Below are 9,639 nucleotides of genomic sequence, written 5' to 3'. Positions count from 1 at the left end.
AAAGGCAGCAGAGTTTCATCTCCTCTGTGGCATCATCCCTGCATCTCTGTAGCACTTTCCATAATTCAGTGGCCTTCACTGAACATCTCATTAGAGCTTTGCCCGTCCTGTCATGTGGGAAAGGCAAGAGCCTGCCTTCCTCCTGTGGGATCTCAGGGCCCGTCTTATGTAGAAGACATGAAGTGACTGGTTCAAGGTCACAGGCAGGAGATTGAAGGCGTCAGGGCTGGAATCCTGGCTTCGGGCTGCGATCACCTACCTCTTATTCACAAAGATTCTAGGGATCCTGGCAAATTTAGGACATTGTGGGAATAATAAGATCAGAAATTATTCTTCTTTCCTGTAAGTGAAAAGTGTGGAACAAACCTTCCTACGTATGTATATTTAAATGAATCTATCTAATTTTATTCTCATTCTCTCTCTAGGTACATCTAATTATCATCCAATAGTGAAACTAATGGAAACTCTATACTAGGTGCCAGCCACTGGGAGGTAGTTAATGTACATCATTTCTAATCCTGACAATATCTCTGAAATTAGGGTGGATATGTTCCCATTTAACAGGGGAGAAAACGGAGACTGGCTTTAGTCAGTTTCACAATATACGCTACTTACAAATGTCAGATGCAGAAGGAAAGGGCAACCCACTCCATTATTCATGCCTAGAGAATTCTGTGGACAGAGGAACCTGGTGGGCTGCTGTCCATAGGGTCACAGAGAGCTGGAGACGACTAAAGTGAACATACATACATGCGTGCATTGGAGAAGGAAATGGCAGCCCACTCCAGTGTTCTTGCCTGGAGAATCCCAGGGAGGGAGGAGCTTGGTGGGTCTATGGGGCCACACAGAGTTGGACATGACTGAAGCGGCTTAGCAGCAGCAGCACAAATATCAGAGCTGGGATACAAATTAAGAAGTATTTCACGTAGATACCTGTGTTTTTATGCAATGCTGTACTTGAACTGGACCATGACTTCCAAGGTATGTGTGCGTGCTCAGTCGAGTCCTATCTGTCCATGGAATTCTCCAGGCAAGAACACTGGAGTGGGTTGCCACACATCTCCCGCCTTGGCAGGGGAATTCTTTACTGTTGAAGGCCCTATGGCTTCCAAATGACTCACAAATAACAACAGCTATCAGATGAGAAAACTGTTTATAAGGGAAAAAAACAGGATTCTGATTATTTTAAGAAGTGAAATCAAAGCTTACATTTGTCTCCATGTTCATAAATTATTAACAGAAGGGCTTCCCCCTGCCCCATCAAAATGAACTCAAAGTTGCTTGAATCTTTATTTGGGGATGTGAAATAGTGTCATGATTGCTGCTTTGGACTCCAAAACAGTAGTAGTTAGCTTATGAACTTAAGCAAATTACTTTCCTTGTCTGTTTCATTATCTGTAAAATGAGGAGAACCATGGTTTCTATCTCTTAGTGTGATCATAGGAATTAAGTGAAATAACATTTGCATAATATTTGCACCATTAGTAAATGTTGGAAAAGGTTGCTTATCTTTATTGCATAATATCATTGGCTAGAGAGTTTCTACTTCGATACCTAAAATACAATATTTGAGAATTTTGAAATAAATAAAAGAAATTCCTTCAATCATTAATTATCTTTCTTGAAATTTAGAAATCACCAGAATTCTGATTAAAATGTTTATTATTAAGACACATACTTTAGCATAAAGATTGCCATATGGAAGCCAGGTATTTAATTGAATCAGCTAATGCTTTCTGTTCATCCCATAATGTTCTAAAGTTTTTAAACTGACGTTTAAAATTAGGAACTTTTACATAAAAAATTCAGATAGCTGGTGTCTCTTGAAGGAGTTTCAGTTAGTCAGGATTCTCTAGAGAGAGAAATAGATTCGATATGAGATCTACCTACCTACCCACCTGTCTACACACATTGTTGTTCAGTCACTTAGTCGTGTCCAAATCTTTGTGACCCCATGGACCGCAGCATGTCCATGCCGCCTGGCCTTTACCATCTCCGGGAGTTTGCTCAAATTCACGTCCACTGAGCCGGTGATGCTATCTAATCATCTCAATCTCTGCCGCCCTCTTCTCCTTTTGCCCTCAATCTTTCCCAGCATCAGGGTCTTTTCCAATGAGTCAGCTCTTTGCATCAGATGGTCAAAGTATTGGAGCTTCAGCTTCAGCAACAGTCTTTTCAATGAATCATCAGGGTTCATTCCTTTAGGATTGACTGGTTTGATCTCCTTGCAGTCCAAGGGACTTGACCCTTAAATGAAGGCAGAGATTATGACTTCTCAGGTGAGTATATTGGAGGTGAGTATAGGAGATGAGAATAGGGGAGGTGAGTATATGGGAGGTGAGTATATGCAGGTGAGTATATGGGGAGTGAGCATAGGAGGTGAGTATAGGAGGTGAATATGAGGTCACTATATGGGGGGTGAGTATATGCAGCTGAGTATATGGGTGGTGAGTATAGGAGGTGAGTATATGGGGAGTGAGCATAGGAGGTGAGTATAGGAGGTGAGTATGAGGTCAGTATATGGAGGATGAGTATATGCAGGTGAGTATATGGGAAGTGAGTATGAGGTCAGTATATAGGAGGTGAGTATATGCAGGTGAGTATATGGGAGGTGAGTAAAGGAGGTGAGCATAGCAGGTGAGCATGAGGTCAGTATATGGGACATGAGTGTATGCAGGTGAATGTGTGGGAGGTGAGGAGGAGAGCCTAGGAGGTGAGTAAAGCAGGTGAGGAGATGAGTGTAGGAGGTGAGTGTACGTTGATCGTACTCTGCTGAGGGATACTCCTGAGGAAGTCAGCAAGGGCAGGGTGTTGCTCACCCCCCGGGAGTCGCTGGGGGCTTGGGAATGCAGTAGGGGTGAGCAGCCAGGAGGGGCTGACACCGGCTGGCCAGCAGACACTGGCTTGTGCCTCTTTTGTCTGTCTGGTCAAGGGCAACACAACAGGCAAGAGAGGGGACAAGCACTTTCGAGGCTCTGAGACGGAAGTGGGAGTGACGCTGCGGTCGTCCTCCTGGAGCTGCGGCTTTCAGAAGAATAGGGTGAAATCAACACGAGGCTGAGCAGTCCAGACAAGGGTTCTTTTCGTTTTGAAGTTGCTGATGAGTAAGAGAGAACAAGGGGGTTGTCTTTGTTTACCTTCTGAGGCTCAGAGAAACCTTGATGGATCAGAAGAGAGGAAGCCCTGGAGGTGGACGTGGACAGTGGAGAAAAAAGCTCTGTACTCCCTGCTCCGCACATCGGGCCCAGGCTGGGGTGTCCTTGGGGGACTGTCTCTCGGAGGACCCAGGCTCACCGGTCTGTCCTCTGGGTTGGCAGAGTGCGGCATTGCCCCATCACCTTCACTCCAGGGAGACTGGGCCTTCAGCATCCTGCTCCAGGGGCATCTTCCCAGCTGGACTCCTTGCCATCACTATTTCCCCAGCAAGGCTTGTGCGGAAGCTTCGGATCCTGGGGCGTGGTGGTGCGTGGGGTGAGGGAAGGGTCGTCTGCAGCCTCAGTGCCCTGGGCCATGGACCCGGCTCCAGATTCCCTGATGAAAGAGTGGGGAAGCCCTCCGGTGGCCCACGGCTGGGACCCAGGGAAACCAGAGTGCTGCGTGGCTGTGCTCTTGAGAGGGACTTAGCTGTGCCAGAGGGTCTCTGCTGTGCTCAGGAGGGTCAAAACCTCGCGGTCCCCCTGGTGTTTCGACTGGGCATGAAATCTGGTGCAAAACTCCATGAAATGTTGGTCCCGATCACAGCCCGTTAGTCCTGGGCATCTTGGCAGAGGTGTCCAGAACCATGGCCAAGATGCTGAGCGTGGTCCAACCATGGGCTCTGAAAATCCCAACCTTTAAAATATGCTCTGAAGATGTGATTTAATTAAATGCTATGTGCTTGAAACTGGTTCAAATTAGTTTAGCCTTTCCTGAAGGCTGTTTCCCACGTGAGCACATGTATTAATGACGCAGAATGTATGGAGCCTTAGCCTTCTAGGATAAAATGCTTTTATGCTGTTTAGAATTTAAAAAAATAAAATAAAATAAAATAAAATGACTGCTTTTAAATTGGTAAACCAATTCCAGCCACCATAAAGTCTTAAAAAGCCAGACATCTTCTAAAACTCTTTTATGGGCACACATGGTGAAACTGCTACAAATATTATTGTTTGTGAATAAAATGTAAATTAGTGCTTTTTGTGTTCACCTGTAAGTTTTTCTTTAAAGCCAGTGATTGCATTTGAAACCTGCAATTCTCAACAAAAAGAGAAAAGTTCCGTGCTGATTGCTGGATATTTGGACCTCCCAGTGCAAACATTAACTCGAAGAGAGGCCTCTGGAATGCAATGAGGGAACAATACTGGGATGGAAGCCAAGTGCAGCAACCCTGGCGCCGGGAACCAAGGGATTTGCCTCCTGGTAATAGGAGCTGAGCGGGGCCCAGCACTTCTGTTAGACTGGAAATGACATGCTGTGATCCTTGACTTAGCCAAAGGGATTTTAAATGGAGGGAAGAGCTGGCAAGACAAAATCGCCCGCACTTTTCACAGTGTTTTCTAAAACAAGCAGAGGAAATCAGGAGAAAAGACTGAAGTCTATTACATTTGATCCAGTTAAGTCAAGAGTGGAAGCTTTTTAACTGCTGTTATTATTTTTTTTTTGTACTTTCTCATCATGTCCCACCACCCAGAAAGCACAGACGTAAAGCAGAAACTTGAAACTGCTTTCGTTCAAGCAGAAGGGCACCCCAACATCGCATTATTGACAGGAGGTCTGAATCACTGACAGCTGCAGAAATTGTGCAGTTGAAGTTCAATCCCCCAGGGTGGGAGCAATATACCGATGGTATTAATTCTGTTTGGAATTGTTAAAATAAGAAAAGGTTATGGGGCTGAGGGAGGGACCTGCCTTTTCTTCCTGCGAACAAAGAAAGATCTTGCTTCTTCCCTGGTGTCCTTGGAGTGTCATTTCCAACCTTTTGAAACTGTATCTGATTATCCATGTGGCAATTAATCATAATTAGGCAGGCCTGAGGTTTGGAGAGGCAGAGAAGGTGGCCCGGAGCCGGCGTGGGCCCTCAGACACCCCTGTTGTCCTGCTTTGGGGCGACGGAGCCATGAGGAAGTGAGAACAGGTGGAAGGAGGTGAGGGCAGGGGGAGGCTGGTGGAGACCCTTCGTGGGGTGGGGGGGGGAGGGTGGGGAGCCCCCGGCTTCCTTTTACATCTTTCCCTCTCTTCAGCATTGGCAGCTCCTCACCAAGGTCCCACGCGTTGGAAGCCAGGTAACAGATTACGTTTTCTAATGCCAAGCGATTTGGAGCCATGCTTACACACCAGATTTTTTCAATTCATTACAGGAAAACATTCAATCATTAGAATGCTGGCCCTGGGTCTGGGGCACACGCAATTCTCCTCTGCCCGCTCCACCCCCAACGAACATTTTAGAAGCTTAGCAAGCCCAGAATGCCGCCTTATTAAAATTTTTTATATATTTATAATTAAAATAGGGGCTGGCATTCAAATCGTTTTAACAGATGTAATCGGACACGCAAGGCTTTGGAGCCCAGGTCAGGAGAGAGACAATGGCTGCTTTAACTCCGGAGGCGGGCTCAGGTTTCTGTTTGCACATGGGCCCAATTTGTACCATTTATGATTAGGTTTAAGTAAGTTGATGTGCTATTTATTTAGGAGAATTGCCATTTCAGAGTATTACCATATTCCCTCTACACCGCGTGGCCGTGTGGCGGCTGCAGTCCAGCCTGCGATGCTGTTCTTACAGCCCAGAGTGTGACCCCCACTGGTCAGAGGCGCCCACAGCAGAGAGACCCGGCTTGCCTGGTGATTCATCAGGGCCTCTGTGTGTGTGTGTGTGTGTGTGTGTGTGTGTGTGTGTGCGCGCGGGCACGTGCATGCACATTCACTCAGTCACATCTGACTCTTTGCGACCCCATGGACTGTATAGCCCACCAGGCTCCTCTGTCCATGGGATTCTCCAGGTAAGAAGACTGGAGTGGGTTGCCACTTCCTCCTCCAGGGGATCTTCCTGACCCAGGGATCAAACCTGTATCTCCTGCGTTTGCAGATGGATTCTTTACCACTGAGCCACCGGAGAAGCCCCATCAGGGTGTCTAGGCCAGTTGATGGCTGTGTTTACAGAGAGAGAGTTTCAAGGTGGATTCTACACCCTGAGGCTTCGGGTGTCGCTAGGCCAGTGCAAGAGGAGTTGAAGTCACTCGGAAGCTCATGTCCCTCCGAGGCTACCCCTTCCATCATCACTCCCCGACATACACAGCAGACAGCGCGGGAAGACGGGGCCCCTGCTTTTCAGGGCCCCGGAGGTAGCTGCTGCCCTGGTCTCTTCCTGAAGCCGCGGGCTCAGCCACCCTGGTCTACCCCGTGAACGTGGACGTCCTTCCCCCCGGCGGCCCCAGGCCCCGCTTCCTCTCCTTGGACCCACCCCCCCCAAATCAAGACCTGACTCCTCCAAAGGCTCCTTTGCCCCCGCTTTCCCCAACCTGGGACACGGTCTATTCCTTCACTGCATTTCCTCATCAGACCTTGACCTCTGCCGGGTGGCCGCTCACATGGATGCCCGCATCCCCTTTGTGAAGCAGTGTGGGGGTTCCCCAAGGATGCCCACATCCCCTCTCCCTTCCTCCTGGGGCAGGCACCGTTATTCACAATTTAGAGATTCACAGTTTAGACGAAACACGTTGGTTTCATCAAACGATTTTCTCGGGCAGTTCGTGTGGGAGGTGGAAACCTGAGAAGAGGTCTGTGTCCCCAGACGAGCTTTTGGCTCTTTCACACCAAGGTCGCATCCCAGGTCGCTCCCACCCTTCCCAACTACCAGGTGCTAAGGGGCCCTAGTGAGTCCAGGTGGCGATTGTGTGGTCAGCACTTTTAAACTAGGGCCAGGCAAGTAGTAGGTGCTACGGTAGCTGCCCGTGCAAGGGAGCAGGCTCCCCCCAGGAACCACCCAGCTGTTGGCGTCCTCTCCTTCACCCACCCGGCTTCAGAGCTGACCCCGCGGCGCTCAACTTCCCAGGCTCTTCTCCCACGAATGGGCAGACTCCACATTCCAGCTGATTCCCGACCCTTCCTCACGCGCTGGGTCGGGTGCCTCCCGGGGAAGTGGCGGGGGTTGCCGAGGGATGGGGGTGCCAGGGTTCGTGACTTTAAAAACCTGCTCTTCACTTTGAGGAAGGCTTTGGTCCCCAGACACCCCTCTTGTTCCCCTTCATGTATGGTTTAACACGTGATCAGCAGCTGGAAATCGCATAAAGATAAATTAATAACCACGACTCAGATGCCTTCCAAGAGAAACAGCTATGATAGGAAAAAAAGGAAAACAGAAGTATGACTCATTCTCTCTGGCCCTCACTACTTCCCATTTTCCTGAAGATAATTACTGTGTTGTTTGCCTTTTAAGTCTTAAAAACAGATAAGGTAAACATTTTCGGGGCGAGGGGGAAACATTACATTTTTAAAAGGGGGTTGGGGGTTCACTTTTATTGCCACGGGGATCTGGCATCCCCATTTTATTTCTGGGGATGGATTTAAAAAAAAAAAAAACAATTATGCAAACAGTTGCTCTGGTCACTCCTCTCCCTCCTGATGGGTTTGGAACGTTCCAGCCTGGGAGATGCGTGGGCCCGGAGCACAGGAAACCCAAAGTCTCCTCTGTCCCCAGCACCTTGAGAGTGAAGTCAGGTGTGGCTGAAGAGTGACAGTGAATTCAAAGTCAGGAGTAAATTCACCCTCTGTTCAGGCACTTCTGTGACAGGGATTAGGCTCCACGTGTCACATGTGAGCCATGTATTGCCTTTGGACCAAAGTGTTCTCGGTCGGGAGGGAATTGAGTGCTCTCTTAGTTATCTGGGATCTAGGCTCTGAGCTACTGTCTATATCTCTAGCTGGAAGTAAGCCCCCAGATCCTGACCCAGACCTCACCCAGAATGCCCTCAGTGAGCCGTGCCTCCTACCATCGGCCTTCCTTCCCGTGTCCACGGGGGCCACACCTGGGGACGTTCATCTGGAAGGTGTCCTTTGATAATCCCAAAGAGCCTCAGTGGTTGCCATGCCTGGGCGGCGGGCCCCTCCTCAAGCCAGCCTTGTGGTTTCCAAGAGGCCCAGTTCCTCTCTCACCACGGGCCCCCCCTCCTCTGCCGGTCACTGGCCACTTCTCTGTAGGACTGAAACGAGAGCTGGCATTAAGGCGTAAAGGCAGCGGGTGGGGATGCTCTAGTAGCTCCTTCACTCAGCAGCAGCTCGTGAGGACAGGCTCTGCGGGGCCCTGCCTGAAGCACAGAGACGATTTGGGAACTAATGGGTGGCCAGAAATTTCCTGCATTAGAAACCAACACCATTCACCGAGCGCTGTTCCATGGGCTTCCCAGGGCCTGAGTCCCTTAGTCCCCATGGCCGCCAAGAAGGCGGAGAGCTGTGTTACCCATGATTTCCACCTGAGGTGCTGAGGGTTGACCAGAAGCCCCAGGGTGCACACCGCTTGTGTCTTCCATGGTTCATGGTTTCAGGGATGGTGATACGGCTCTGTTCATCCCCGTGGTGACTTCTGTAGGCTTTTGTCTGTCTGTTTTGCTACATCAGTTGGAAAATTTTAGATTATCTGCATGAAATTTAAACAAACTGTAGCTATGACTATTGCTCAAAAGAAATGAATTACCAGGGGGATTAGAATGAATAGAACTGATTGGGATGGTTAGAGCTGATTGAAAGGCAAAGCTGATTCTTTTTGGGGTCTAATCCTTCTCTTTCTTTTTACTTCTTCTGTTTCCCTCCCTCTAATTTGAACTTGACATTCTGGCTTCCGTTTACTTTTCCTCCCCTAGGTATGGGAACAGCAAGAGAGAACACGGACTGAATGGGGGAAAGACAGTGAGGAATGGGTCCCAGACAGCCTTTCTGCCCTGGAGGAAATGCGCCTGGTAAAATCCATGAGGCTGCCTGGGCATTAATGGCCCCTGGTGACCCAGAGATCAAACAAGTCACGGAGATTCCAAGAGGGTACAGGGCGGGTGAAAGGGGTGGCAGGGGCAAGGCAGAGCAAGGCCACTTGAAATGGTAGAACATTGGGACCACCCTGACTGCGTCCAGATGAGCTTCTTAGGCATCTGAGCATGTTCGCAGTGGGTCACGGTCCCTGCTGTTCTCATCCTCTTGTCTCTAGCCCCTGGCTCTGACCTGCTCACTGGGCTTCTCCTGTCACTGGGCACATGTTTGGGGGAGGTGCGGAACAGGAGGGTCAGTGCATGGTCAGCCCCAGGCTGCACACACAACTCCTACGCACATGCCAAAGCCCTGTGGCCAGAGTACCCCCTTTCTGTCCCTTTCCTTTGCCAACTACAGCTGCAAAAGCTGAACTTTGGAATTCCTGCTCCTGTCAGACATAACACTTGGTGGCTTGAGAGAAATTCTGGATATTTAGCTTTTGTAGATGTTGCATCAGAGGAAACCTAATATTCAAACCTCCCCCCCTCCCGCAGAGCCTTCCTGGTGTGGGCCAACAGTAACCTCATGCGATGCTAAACAGAAACTCAGTTTCCTGGACTTTTCAAGTTCATTAAACTTTGGACAAATATAACTTTTTTTTTTGTCTCTGATAGTTTGAAAAAAATAAAATCTTCACTGACCCATCAA

The sequence above is a fragment of the Cervus elaphus genome, chromosome 15, assembly GCF_910594005.1.
Source record: "Cervus elaphus chromosome 15, mCerEla1.1, whole genome shotgun sequence".
NCBI classification, from domain to species: domain Eukaryota; kingdom Metazoa; phylum Chordata; class Mammalia; order Artiodactyla; family Cervidae; genus Cervus; species Cervus elaphus.
This window is presented reverse-complemented; position numbering follows the sequence as displayed.